The sequence below is a fragment of the Miniopterus natalensis genome, chromosome 8 (assembly GCF_054644295.1).
Source record: "Miniopterus natalensis isolate mMinNat1 chromosome 8, mMinNat1.hap1, whole genome shotgun sequence".
Classification (NCBI taxonomy): domain Eukaryota; kingdom Metazoa; phylum Chordata; class Mammalia; order Chiroptera; family Miniopteridae; genus Miniopterus; species Miniopterus natalensis.
The window spans coordinates 54,420,744-54,432,587 of record NC_142088.1 but is presented as its reverse complement, the minus strand read 5'-3'; the positions used below and the strand labels follow the sequence as shown (position 1 = coordinate 54,432,587).

General features: G+C 37.9%; 1 pseudogene; it reads left to right on the top strand.

Moving 5' to 3' along the window:
- Positions 1–6,551: 6,551 nt before the first annotated feature.
- LOC107545001 (small ribosomal subunit protein uS5 pseudogene) lies at positions 6,552–10,286 on the top strand (annotated as a pseudogene).
- Positions 10,287–11,844: the final 1,558 nt, after the last annotated feature.

Sequence of the window (11,844 nt, the reverse complement as noted above, 5' to 3'; positions counted from 1 at the left end):
TAAGAGAAAAGGAAAGGCATCCAAGGGAATAGAAAAGCAAGAACTCCAGAGGTTAATTCAGTTAAAAGCCTCAGGAATTTTGTCATCGAGACTTTCCTTAGAAAGCAGAGAAGGCAGAGCTGTGGTGGATTAAAGGTGGGTGCTTGTGTGTGAAGCTTTTGATCTGGTGAAGTAAGTTTGCAGATGCACGTGCTCCCATCCACACAGGGTGATTTTAAAGGCCAGAGCAGTGTTATGATCCGATGGTGCTGAACTTGAAATCTGCTTCGGTCTTGGGGTCAGTTAAAAAATCTTGAGCTACTAGTAGTAACAATGGCTCCATCTATCAAGCATTAAATCAGGCCATTAGGCAGATAATTGATTGAATCATCCCAACAGCCCTGCACGATGTTTGCTGTTCCCATTTTATAGATGTGCAACTAATATGAGGAAAGGTTAGGCAGCTTCCCAAGGTGCCGTAAGAATTGATCCCTCAACTGTTTCATTCCAAAGCCCATGATTCTTGTGGCAGAGACAGTGATCTTTGTTTATTTTCTTTTCTGAGCATCAGGAAGACTGTTTCCCAGCCTCGCTGCTATGAGACTGAGTTCTGGCCAATGCACTGGGAGCAGAGGTCACTTGTGTGACTTCGAGGCTGAAGCTACAAAGAGTTTATGTTCCTTGTCCTGGGTCTCTCTTCCCCTCCCATTGGGACTGCAAAATCTGTGTGTTTTGAAGATGTCAGTGTCTCAAGATGGAAGAACTCTAAGTCACAATTTATGAAAGTTACCAAGGAAATCCTTCCAACACAAATTTTTCTGTGATGTGGGCAACAAATAAACTATTGCTCAGCTAAGTCCCTTACATTTTAGGGTGTATGTATTTGTTCCAACAGCATAGCCTATCCTGTCTTGACTAATACATTTTACCACTTGTACTTTACCTCACCTCCTTTAAATTGTAGTTGTTAATACAGTATACCCCATGTTTTATTCTTATACACCAAGATTTAGTAGATAATAAAATAATCAAATTGAGCAAAATATCTCTAGGAGTGTCATCTAGAATAAGACATAAAAAATTTAGAATGGCAGTTTTGGCCTGAAAATAATGCCTTTGGAGGCATAATCAAACTTAGTGGTTCAGGGGCCTTCTCATCTAACTCATGAAGAATCCATGTCTTGACATCCCTTTTGTTGCCATATGGCCAATGGTCTCTTGTCAATGTCACTCTAATCAGCAAGGCCAAACTGTGAATTAAACTAGCTCTCTTTCCCTTCAAATAACTTTAAAGGAAAATCTGAAATACTATATATTCCTTGACCTATTTGATTACTCAACACCTTTGATTTCAGGAGATAGACTTACTAGAAGAGGAAATTTATGACACATTGGTTCCATTAATGAGCACATGTAAGAGGTTGGCCAGCTGCTGTATTCTGAGTGGAGTGGGTCTAATTTACCTCCATTTTACAGGGAGGGAATATGAGGTCACCTCTCTTTTTTAGAGGCGAGCTATTACTAAACCTGATATCTGACACCTCGCCCTTCATTAGGTATTCTGAATCCTGTAACAAGGAGCTCTCCATAATTTTCTTGATAAGGAATAACCTCGAATTTCTTTGTAATTTTATGACTGTCCTTTTGATTATAAAATGCTGATTTGTGTGAATGACCGATGCAGGGGAACAACTTTTTTTCAGGGCAATGTCATAAATAGGATGTGACAGTGGGAGCTGACTTGGAGATGGCCAGATAAAGCACTAAGTTCAACTGATAATATTAGGGTTCTGTTGGAAAATCATAACTCAGGAAAACTTTTCCTCTTCAACACTTTCTTCTATTAATTCCATCTGTTTTTTGATGACTTCCACATCAGGAACACATACAACTGGAGTTTTGATTGGAATACCTTTTATTCCAAATTTCTCTCTAATATAGTCATTTATATATTTTAAATACATTCTCCCCCAGCACATGTGTCTTCCTTGAGGGTAAACTTTGGCTATATCCTCCTTCAACACTGGTAGAAGTTGAAGGAAGATATATGATCCATATATTCAGGAGAAGAAGGAACTGGTGTTTTGGGAAGTATAATTAAAGGGTATGATTTTTTGTTCCCTCCCCACATGACTGTTGCCATCAGGAACATCATGTTTCTGATTCTTCTAAATAGATTAGACATATCACTTCTCCCTTCTTTTAGAGTCATGTAGATAACTTAGCTTTGAAATCTCAGTATCTGCCTAACACCATTGTGCAAATCCCTGCTCAACAATTAATTAATTAACTAATTAATTATATGGCTGTTTTAGAGCCTGGTCCTGGATTAAGGGCTCAGGGTAGGATGCAGCTGTGTTAGAAGATGAGGATCTAAAGATGCTTCTCTCCTTTCTCTTTGCATGGAGGTAAAAAGAGTTTTCTGATTTTGATAGAAAGTAAAAGTTGTGCCACGTGACAGTGCAGATGAGGCACCGCACAGCATTAGCTGTTCCATCTGGCGTTTCTTAAATAAGAGACACTATTCTGGGAGCTCTGTGAAGTGCCTGCTTTATCTCACAAGAGTTGGAAATGACTGGGCTTTTCAGTGAATATAGGTGGAAGATGTAACTTACAGAGCTAAATGAGAAAGAAATGGAGACATACGGTGTATGGACAAAAAGGTCTAGCAAATGATTCTGCTTCTGCGAAAGCTCAGCAAATTGAAATTTTCATAATAAACACAATTCTGTTCCCAATCCCTAAACCTCATTTTAATAGAAAGTCATTTATTTGTCTCTTCAGTAATCTTTTTGAGATTACAATTATAATTTATCATTTGCTGTGATCAACTCACCAGTCTACAGGTGTTTAGCATAGCATTTGAGGAGGTGAATAACATTGAAATTTCAATGCCACTATCTCTGCATGTGCTTCATGAAATTTTTTTGCAGATATTACTGAAATAAAGCTTCCCTTCCATCCTCTTGTCTTGGCTCCTAAAGAGCTAGTGCATCACAATGGGCTCTGTATAATTGGATGTTCTGTGAAGTTATCTCAGGCTATTTCTCATTTTTCTGTCTTACAACATGTTCTGTCTTACAACAGCTTATTTCAAGTTAACTATAAACATTATTAGATTGTACATATGTTTCTATTTTGGGGAGGATCATCATCTTCTAATGCAATAAAAAAGACTGACTTAAAAACTATTCCTGGATTGTGACTTGACCTGCTGTGTCACATTAATAATGAGGCCAAGAACATTAGAAAAAAGGGACATCTGTAATATTTCAACAATAAATATAAATAAATGAAAAGAAACATTAGAGTTCAAATGTACTTTGTTTCTTGTATCTCTATGTATTTTCAGAATGAGCCTATTCATTTTAGTACCAAAACTTAAAAATACCTAGGAATGTAATTAACAAAAAATGTTCAAGGTACATGTTTTCCAAAGACTATCAACCTTTACTGAAGGATACAGAAAAGTGAGAGGTATAACATGTATCTGGTGTAGATGATTAAATATTATAAATATATCAATAATTCCTGAGTGAGTCTATAAATTCAATGTAATAATTGTAATAAAAATCCAAATAGGACTTTTCATATAACCTTGATTCTAAAATTCACCTGCAAGAGAAAGTTCATAGAAATAGTTAAGAAAATGTCGAGGGAGAAAAATCAAAGAAAAAAAGGCCCATTATGCTTCTATTTGTGATTTTTGATATTGGTAACAATTTCCTGGACAGTTTCATTTATTTTAATAGCAATCCATAACTCTTTTTTAAAATTAGTACGCAAATTACTTTTTCCTAGCTCAAGGGATTAATGTCACATTTCATCATTGCCCTCCTGGTTGAATTAATTCAATGTAAGTCAAACTGCCCTTAAAGTTTTATTAATAGGGTTTTGTGAGAATAGGACTCTGGTATGTTTGCTACAAAATAATGCTTTAAAGGGTTGTGTCTTTTTTCCTCATTATTTTGCTATGAAAATCTCTAAGGCTATGATATAGTATTAATTTCAATAATATTCTAAATAATGAAATTAAAGTTAAAATTATTTTTCTAGTTTTAAGTAGTCTCCAATTGAGCTTATGATCAGAATAAATATTTTGTTATAACTAAAAATAGTGAATCACTGAAAAAATGGTCATTCAAGATTCAATGACATGGAAGCATAGATCAGACTGACGAATGTCAGAGGGACGGAGGAGGATGGAAGGGTGGAGGGGGAGAGAGTAACCAAAGAATTTATATGCATATATGCACAACTCAAGGACATGGACAATGGTGGGGAGAAGAACTTGGGAGGGGGTGGGATGGGGTGAAATGGGTCATTGGGAAGAAAAAGGGACATCTGTAATATTTTAAACAAAAATAAAATTAAGAAAAAAAAGGTCATTCATAAATAGCTATGTTTACTTATAAAAAAATTAGTCAATTCCTAGTTTCTTAACTGTGTCAGTAAAAGCTTACATAAAGATTCAAGCCAAGAAAGAGATGAAAATTTGTTGTCTAAATTACACCTAATGGGATGATGAGAATTAAAATGAATCCATAGACTACGCTGCTGCCTCCATGGCCTATAACTTGACAGAAGGTGTTTAGAACATATTTATGAAAATGCCCTGTTGTACAAAATCTTGGATTTTATCCTAGGCTGCTTCAATGAGTCATCTAAAACCAGGATGTTTTACTAAAGATTCTATGTTAGGGTCAAATTAAATCAAACTGAAATAGCCTGTTGTTTCCATATACAGAGTGGGGCAAAGGCAAGTTTCCAGGAGATCCAAGGTTGTGGTGGAATAGATAGAAGGTACACACACCTCCTCCCAGGACCAAACTGGAATTACAACTAAATTATAGAACAGTCATCCTGAATAACAAACTGAAGCCTAGCTGAAGAGAGGTCTTATAACCAAGGATTTATGGAAGAAGCCACATTGAAACTGGTAGGAAGGGCAGAGATGTGAAAAGGGCTGGTTCTGCTGCCATGTTGAGTTTCTGGAGGAATATCTCAGCAATGGGGGGTTCCCCTGAGAAGTGTGTGGTCTTGACTTCAAGCTAGGCTCTCCAGCCCAGAGCACCAGAGCCAGGAAGAGACACACACATAATATCTGGCTGTGAAAATCACTGGGGATTCTGTCCATCAGAGAGAGGCTGGACACAGGCATCCTCTTAATGGGCCAACATACAAAATTTTGTTTGTAGCCACTTACTCTGGGCTCTGGCAGAAGGAAGGTGGATTGGACTAAAGTTGCATGAGGAGAGTCTGGGGTTTGTGACTCTGGGGAGAGAGCTGAAGGGACATCCACCAGGGTCCCTGTGCTTAGTCACCCTCTCATACAACAGATGCCATCTTTCTTGGGTGGAGCACTCTCCTTCATATGGCATTAGCCTAGGTAAAAGCAATAGCCTCACCCTCAGACTCCCTCTCATCCACACTTTGGAGTTTATGCCCTGCTGAGGAGTCAGCTGCCTTGGCCGGGGTGTAGTGGTCTGGGCAGAATCAGGGGGTGTTTGTGATTGAGTTGTGGCTTTGGGGTGGGAACCAATCCCCCCCACTTTCCCATGAACCTGATTGGCGCTTATCTCTCATAGGAGATCTACTAGCTCCACCATCTGGGCTCCCATTGGCACTGCCCACCTGATTACTGGTGGCTTTGCCCTGCCAAGGGCTGGGAAAAACCCAGGATAGACTGAATTGTGTGACTCCTGGGTGGGGGCCACATCCCCAACCTTCCCCAAAGCCTGACTCACACCACCCTCTCACATGAGATCCACAAGCCTCATCCCCCTGATTCCCAGAGTTGCCACCCTGCTGAGCTCAGGCTCCTCTCAGCAGAATCTGGGGCAGACTGAGTTGTGTGGCTCTAGGGCAGGGGCCATTTTTTCCTCAAAAACTCAAGCATTGCTGAGCCCTCCCTTCACAAGGCCAAATATTGATCCATTTAGGCCTGATAAACTCTGCTGGCCAAACATCTTCTCTGACCATAATGCTATGAAACTAAGAAAACAATCACACACACACACACAAAGAGTGAAAACACACAGAGACATGGAGGCTAAATAACATGTTACTAAACAATGAATGGGTTAAAAATGAAATCAAAGAAGAAATCAAAAGATACCATAAAACAAATGAAAATGAGAACACAATAACCCAAATTTGTGGAGCACAGCAAAAGCAGCCCTAAGAAGGAAATTGGTAGCATTATAGGCATATCTCAAGACACAAGAAAAATCTCAAATAAACAATTTAACACAATACTTAAAGAAACTTGAGGAAGAACAGCAAAAAAGTCCAAAGTGAGCAGGAGGAAGTAAATAAGATCAGAGGAAAAAGAAACAAAATAAAGTCTAAAAAAACAATACAAAAGATCAATGAAACCAACAGTTAGGTCTTTGAAACGAAAAATAAGGTTGAAAAACCTTTAACCAGACTCAGCAAGACAAAAAGAGAGAGGACATAAATAAATAAAATCAGAAAGAGGAGAAGTAACAACTGGCACCAAAGAAATACAAAAGATTATAGAAAAATATAATCCACAACTATATGCCATCAAATTGGACAATCTGGAAGAAATGGATAAAGAGTTAGAAACATTATCTTCCAAACTGAGTCAGGAAGAATCAGAGAATCTGAATAGACCGATTGCAACTAGTGAAACTGAAGCAGTAATTTAAAAAACTCCCAACAAACAAAAGTCCTGGACTGGAGGGCTTCACAGGTGAATTTAACCACACATTCACAGGAGAAATAACACCTATCCCTCTAAAACCATTCAAAAATTTCAAAAGGAAGGAAGACTTTCAAGCTCATTTTGTGAGGGTAGCATTATCCTAATTTCAAAACCAGATAAAGACACTACACAGAAAGAAAATTGTAGGCCAATAACCCTGATGAATATAGATGCTAAAATCCTCCATAAATATTAGCAAACCAGGTCCAGCAATACATTAAAAAGGTCATACACCATGATCAAATGGGACTTACTTTGGGGATGCAAGGTTGGTACAACATCTGCAAATCAATAAACATGATTAACTACATTAAAAAAATGAATAATAAAACACATGGTCACATCAATAGATGCAGAAAAAGCACTTGATATAATCCAGCTCCCATTTATGGTAAAAACTCTCAGCAAAGTGGAAATAGAAGGAACACACCTCAACATAACAAAGGCCATACATGATAAACCCACAGCCAACATCATACTCAATGGACAAAAACTACAAACATTTCTTTTAAGATTGGGAACAAGACGTATGTCTGCTTTCACCACTCTTATTCAATATAATACTGGAAATCTTAGCCACAGTAATTAGACAGGAAGAAAAAATAAAAGGCATCCAAATTGGAAAGGAAGAAATAAAAATATTATTATTTACAGATGACATGATACTGTATATAGAGAACCTAAATATTCAACCAGAAAAATTACTAGCACTGATAAATGATTTCAGTAAAGTAGCAAGATACAAATAAATACCTAGAAATCAGTTGACTTTTTATACACCAATAATGAACTATTAGAAATGGAATCTTAAAAAAATTTTATTCACTATTGCTTCAGAAAAAAATACCTAGGAATAAATTTAACCAAGGTAAAAAAGACCTGTACCCAGATACTGAAGAAAGAAAATGAAGAAGATACATAAATGGAAGCATATACCATGTTCATGGATAGGAAGAATTAACATCATTAAAATGTCTGTATTACCTAAAGTAGTCTATAGATTCTATGAAATTCCTATCAAGATACCAATGACATAGTTCACAGAACTAGAACAAATATTCCAAAAATTTATAGGGAACCATATGAATAGCCACAGCAATCTTAAGAAAGAACAAATTTAGAGGAACCATGCTACCTGATATAAAACTATATTACAAGGCCATAGTAAACAACACAACATGGTACTGGCATAAAAACAGACATATAGATCAATGGAACAGAAAAGGGAGCCCAGAAATACACACGCATCTTTATAGTCATTAATATTTGACAAAGGAGGCAACTACATACAATGGGATAAAGATAGTCTATTGAATAAATGGTGTTGGGAAAATTGGAAAGATACATGCAAAAAATGAAGCTAGACCATCTTACACCATACACAAGAATAAACTAAAAATGGATTAAAGACTTAAAAATCCTAAAAACCATAGAAAAAAAACATAAACAGTAAAATCTCGGGCATTATTTGTAGCAATATTTTTTCTGATACAACTCCTTGGGTAAGGGAAACAAAAGAAATGATAAATGGTACTACTACAAACTAAAAGGTTTTTGCACAGCTAAGGAAACCATCAACAAAATGAAAAGACGACCTAATGAATGGGAGGAGATATTTGCCAATGATCCATTTGATAAGGAGTTAATATCTAAAATTAATAAAGAACTTAGAAACCTCAACACCAAAAAGCCAAACAATCCAATTAAAAAATTGGCAAAAGAACTGAATAAACACTTCTCCAAAGAGGACATACAGATGACCAATAGACATATGAAAAGATACTCAATGTCACTAACCATCAGAGAAATGCAAATAAAACCCACAATGAATTATCACCTCACACTTGCCAGAATGGCTATCGTCAATAAATCAGCAAACAACAAGTGTTGACAAGGATGTGGAGAAAAGCAAACCCTCATGCACCATTGGTGGGAATGCAGATTGATGCAGACACTGTGGAAAGCTGTATGGACTTACCTCAAATGATTAAAAATGAAACTGCCTTTTGACCCAGTGATTCCTCTCCTGGGAATATATACAAAGAATCCCAAAACAAAGGATTTGAAAGAATATATGGACCCTGGTGTTCATTACAGCATTTTTAGCAATAGCCAAGATTTGGGAGCAGCTCAAGTGTCCATTGTCAGATGAGTGTATAAAAAACCTGCAGTATATTTACACAGTGGAATATTACTTGGCTGAAAAAGAAAAATATTACCCTTTGCAACAGAATGGATGAACCCGGAGACCATAATGCTAAGTGAAATAAACCAGTCAGAGAAAGACAAGTACCATATGATTTCACTCATATGTGCAATCTAATGAACAAAAAAACCTTATAAACAAAATAGAAACAGACTCATAGATAGAGAACAGGCTGACAATTGTCCCAGGGGAGGGGTTCAGAGGGCTAGGTGGAAAAGGTGAAGGGATTAAGCAAAAAGAACAAACAAAACTCAGACACAGACTATAGCATGTCGACTATCAGAAGGAAAGGAGGGTGAGGGAGATAGAAGAGCATATAGTGGGGATAACTGGTGAGGGAAAGATACTTGATTTGAGGTGGTGAACACACAGTAGAATTTACAGATGATGTATTACAGAATTGTACACCTGAAACCTATATAATTCTATTAACAAATATCACCCCAGTAAATTAAATTAAAAAAAGTAGCTTTTCAGTTGTGAGTACCTGAAACACACTTTATTCTTTCATTGTTATTCATTAATTATTGTATTATTTTCCATAAGAAGTATTAATGGAGTTTCTAACAATCACTATGTTTGCATTAGGAAGTAGTCAGCAGAACTCATGGAGGCAAAGCTGAGGACAAGGAGTGGATCCGCATCACGAAGCTGGGCTGTCTGATCAAGGACATGAAGATCAAGTCCCTGGAGGAGATATACTTCTCCTTGCCCATCATGGAATCTGGGATCATTGACCTTTTCCTGGGGATGACCCTTAGGGAAGATGTTTTGAAGATTATGCTGGTGCAAAAGCAGATCCTCACTGGCCAGAGGACCCTGTTCAAGGCATTTGTCGCCACAGGGTACTACAATAGCAAGTAAGCCTGGGTGTTAAGTGCTCCAGATAAGTAGCCACTGACATCTGTGGGGCCATAATCCTGGCCAAGCTCTCTATTGTCCCTCTACTGAGAGAACAAAATAGGCAAGTCCCACACCCATCTCTTGAAAGGTGACTGGCAGCTGTGGCTCAGTGCTGACGTGTCTCATGCCCTAGGAGCACTGGCTTCATCTCTGCCCCTGGACCAAGAAGCTGCTGCTGATGGCCGGCATGGAGGACTGCTACCTCTTGGCCAGGGGCTGCACTGCCACCTTGGGCAACTTCCCCAAGGCCACCTTTGATGCCTTTTCCAAGACCTACAGGTATCTCACCCTCAACTACTGGAAAGAGACATGTTCACCAAGTCTCCCTATGAAAAATTCACTGACTGTCCTGTAAAGACCCAAACCAGAGTTTCTGTGCAGAGGACTCAGGCTCCAGCTGTGGCCACCATGTTATTTTATACACGAGAATTAAGCCTGTTAAAAAAAAGTAGCAGTCTTGAGATATGAAAGTACCTACTTACCATTTTGGGGGCTCAGCCTTGTGAGTAAAATACAGCTAACAAGGCAGGATATAGAATTGTGATTTGGGACAGATTTGTAGGTAAGAGGAACTGCCATTACATAATTTTATTCATTCATTTTTTCAAAACTATTTATTGAAAACCTGCTATAAACCAAGCATCTAGTTAGATTTAGGGATATGATGATAAACAAGATAAACATGGTCACTTACTCAAGGAGCTTATTGTCTAATTGATGGAGTAAAACATACTCCATTACTTGTGAAAATTCCTTGTAAAGTTAAAATAAGGTAGCATCTGTAAAGTGTGTAACACATTGTAGTTGCTCAAGAAGCCTTAGTCTTCCCTTCTGCTTTGTATTTTTATGCACAGGATAACTTACTGTGTTCAGTTGCCAAGAAAATTTAGCATTCAAGCGATATTGGGTCTGATTATCAATTGAATGTGGGTCATGAACTTATGATTGATACAAGGAAAAGGTGACAATAAAAATGTATTCCGTGACTTGTGAGCAAGCAAGAGAGGGAGACATGTGTCTATAGAAGAAAAGCAGCCATTGCAGAGGTAGATATTCCAGATATGTCACAGGAAAATTCTGAGGGAATAGGAGAGTTCTTAAGATTCCCTTCCAACGCAATCAACTGGATATAAATGATGTATATACCTTTGCTAATATCAGAATAGCATCTTTGGAGGTTGATAGTTCTGATAAGAATGAATGAGGCTGAGTTTCAAGTTCCTGGGTTATTTAGATCCCCCTTAAGTGTCCTCTGTCCTTTCAGAGAAGGCATTACTTCCTGGAAAAATGGAAAATGAGGAATGATGACCAGAAATTGACTGAAAGCTCTTGAAGCCAGAGGCAATGCTTGTATAGAACAAAGTGACTAGGCTAGTAGGTAGACTGAAGATATTCTAGATTTAAAAGCAGTAAATTTCTTCAGGCAGCAGTAGATAAGCAACTGCTGTCTTAGATTATTCTAGTAATTACTACCAAAGATTTCAGCAAGTTCTCCTACGTTACTTTTTTGGCCTTGTTTGCTTCTGCATTCTGGGTACTCCTTATGCACCCCTTAGCAGCTCTGGGCCCAGGGCTGTGTCTCTCTTACCTGGACTTGCTCTTAGCTTTCACAGTAAAAGACCCAATCTGCCGAACAATGTTAATGTCTTCATTTATTCTTTCATTTATTCATTTAACAACATTGAATTTATTGAGTGTTTACCATGTATCAGACACTCTTCTAAACACTGAGGATACATCAATGAAGAAACCAGGCAAACATTCTTGCCCTTGTGGAGATGCCATTATAATGTGTGTGTGTGTGTGTGTGTGTGTGTGTGTGTGTGCGCGCGCGTGCACGGGGATAGATAGGAATACATAAACATAATAGTTAAATTATATAGTACAATATTAATCCCTTAGATCAAGGTAAGGGGGCTAGGAGTGCTAGGGGAGAGGATGGTGACAATAATGTGACATTTAAGCCAGATTTTGAGGAGAGGGAGCTAGCTAGCTGTAGGATATCTAAGAAGAGCATTCCAAGCAG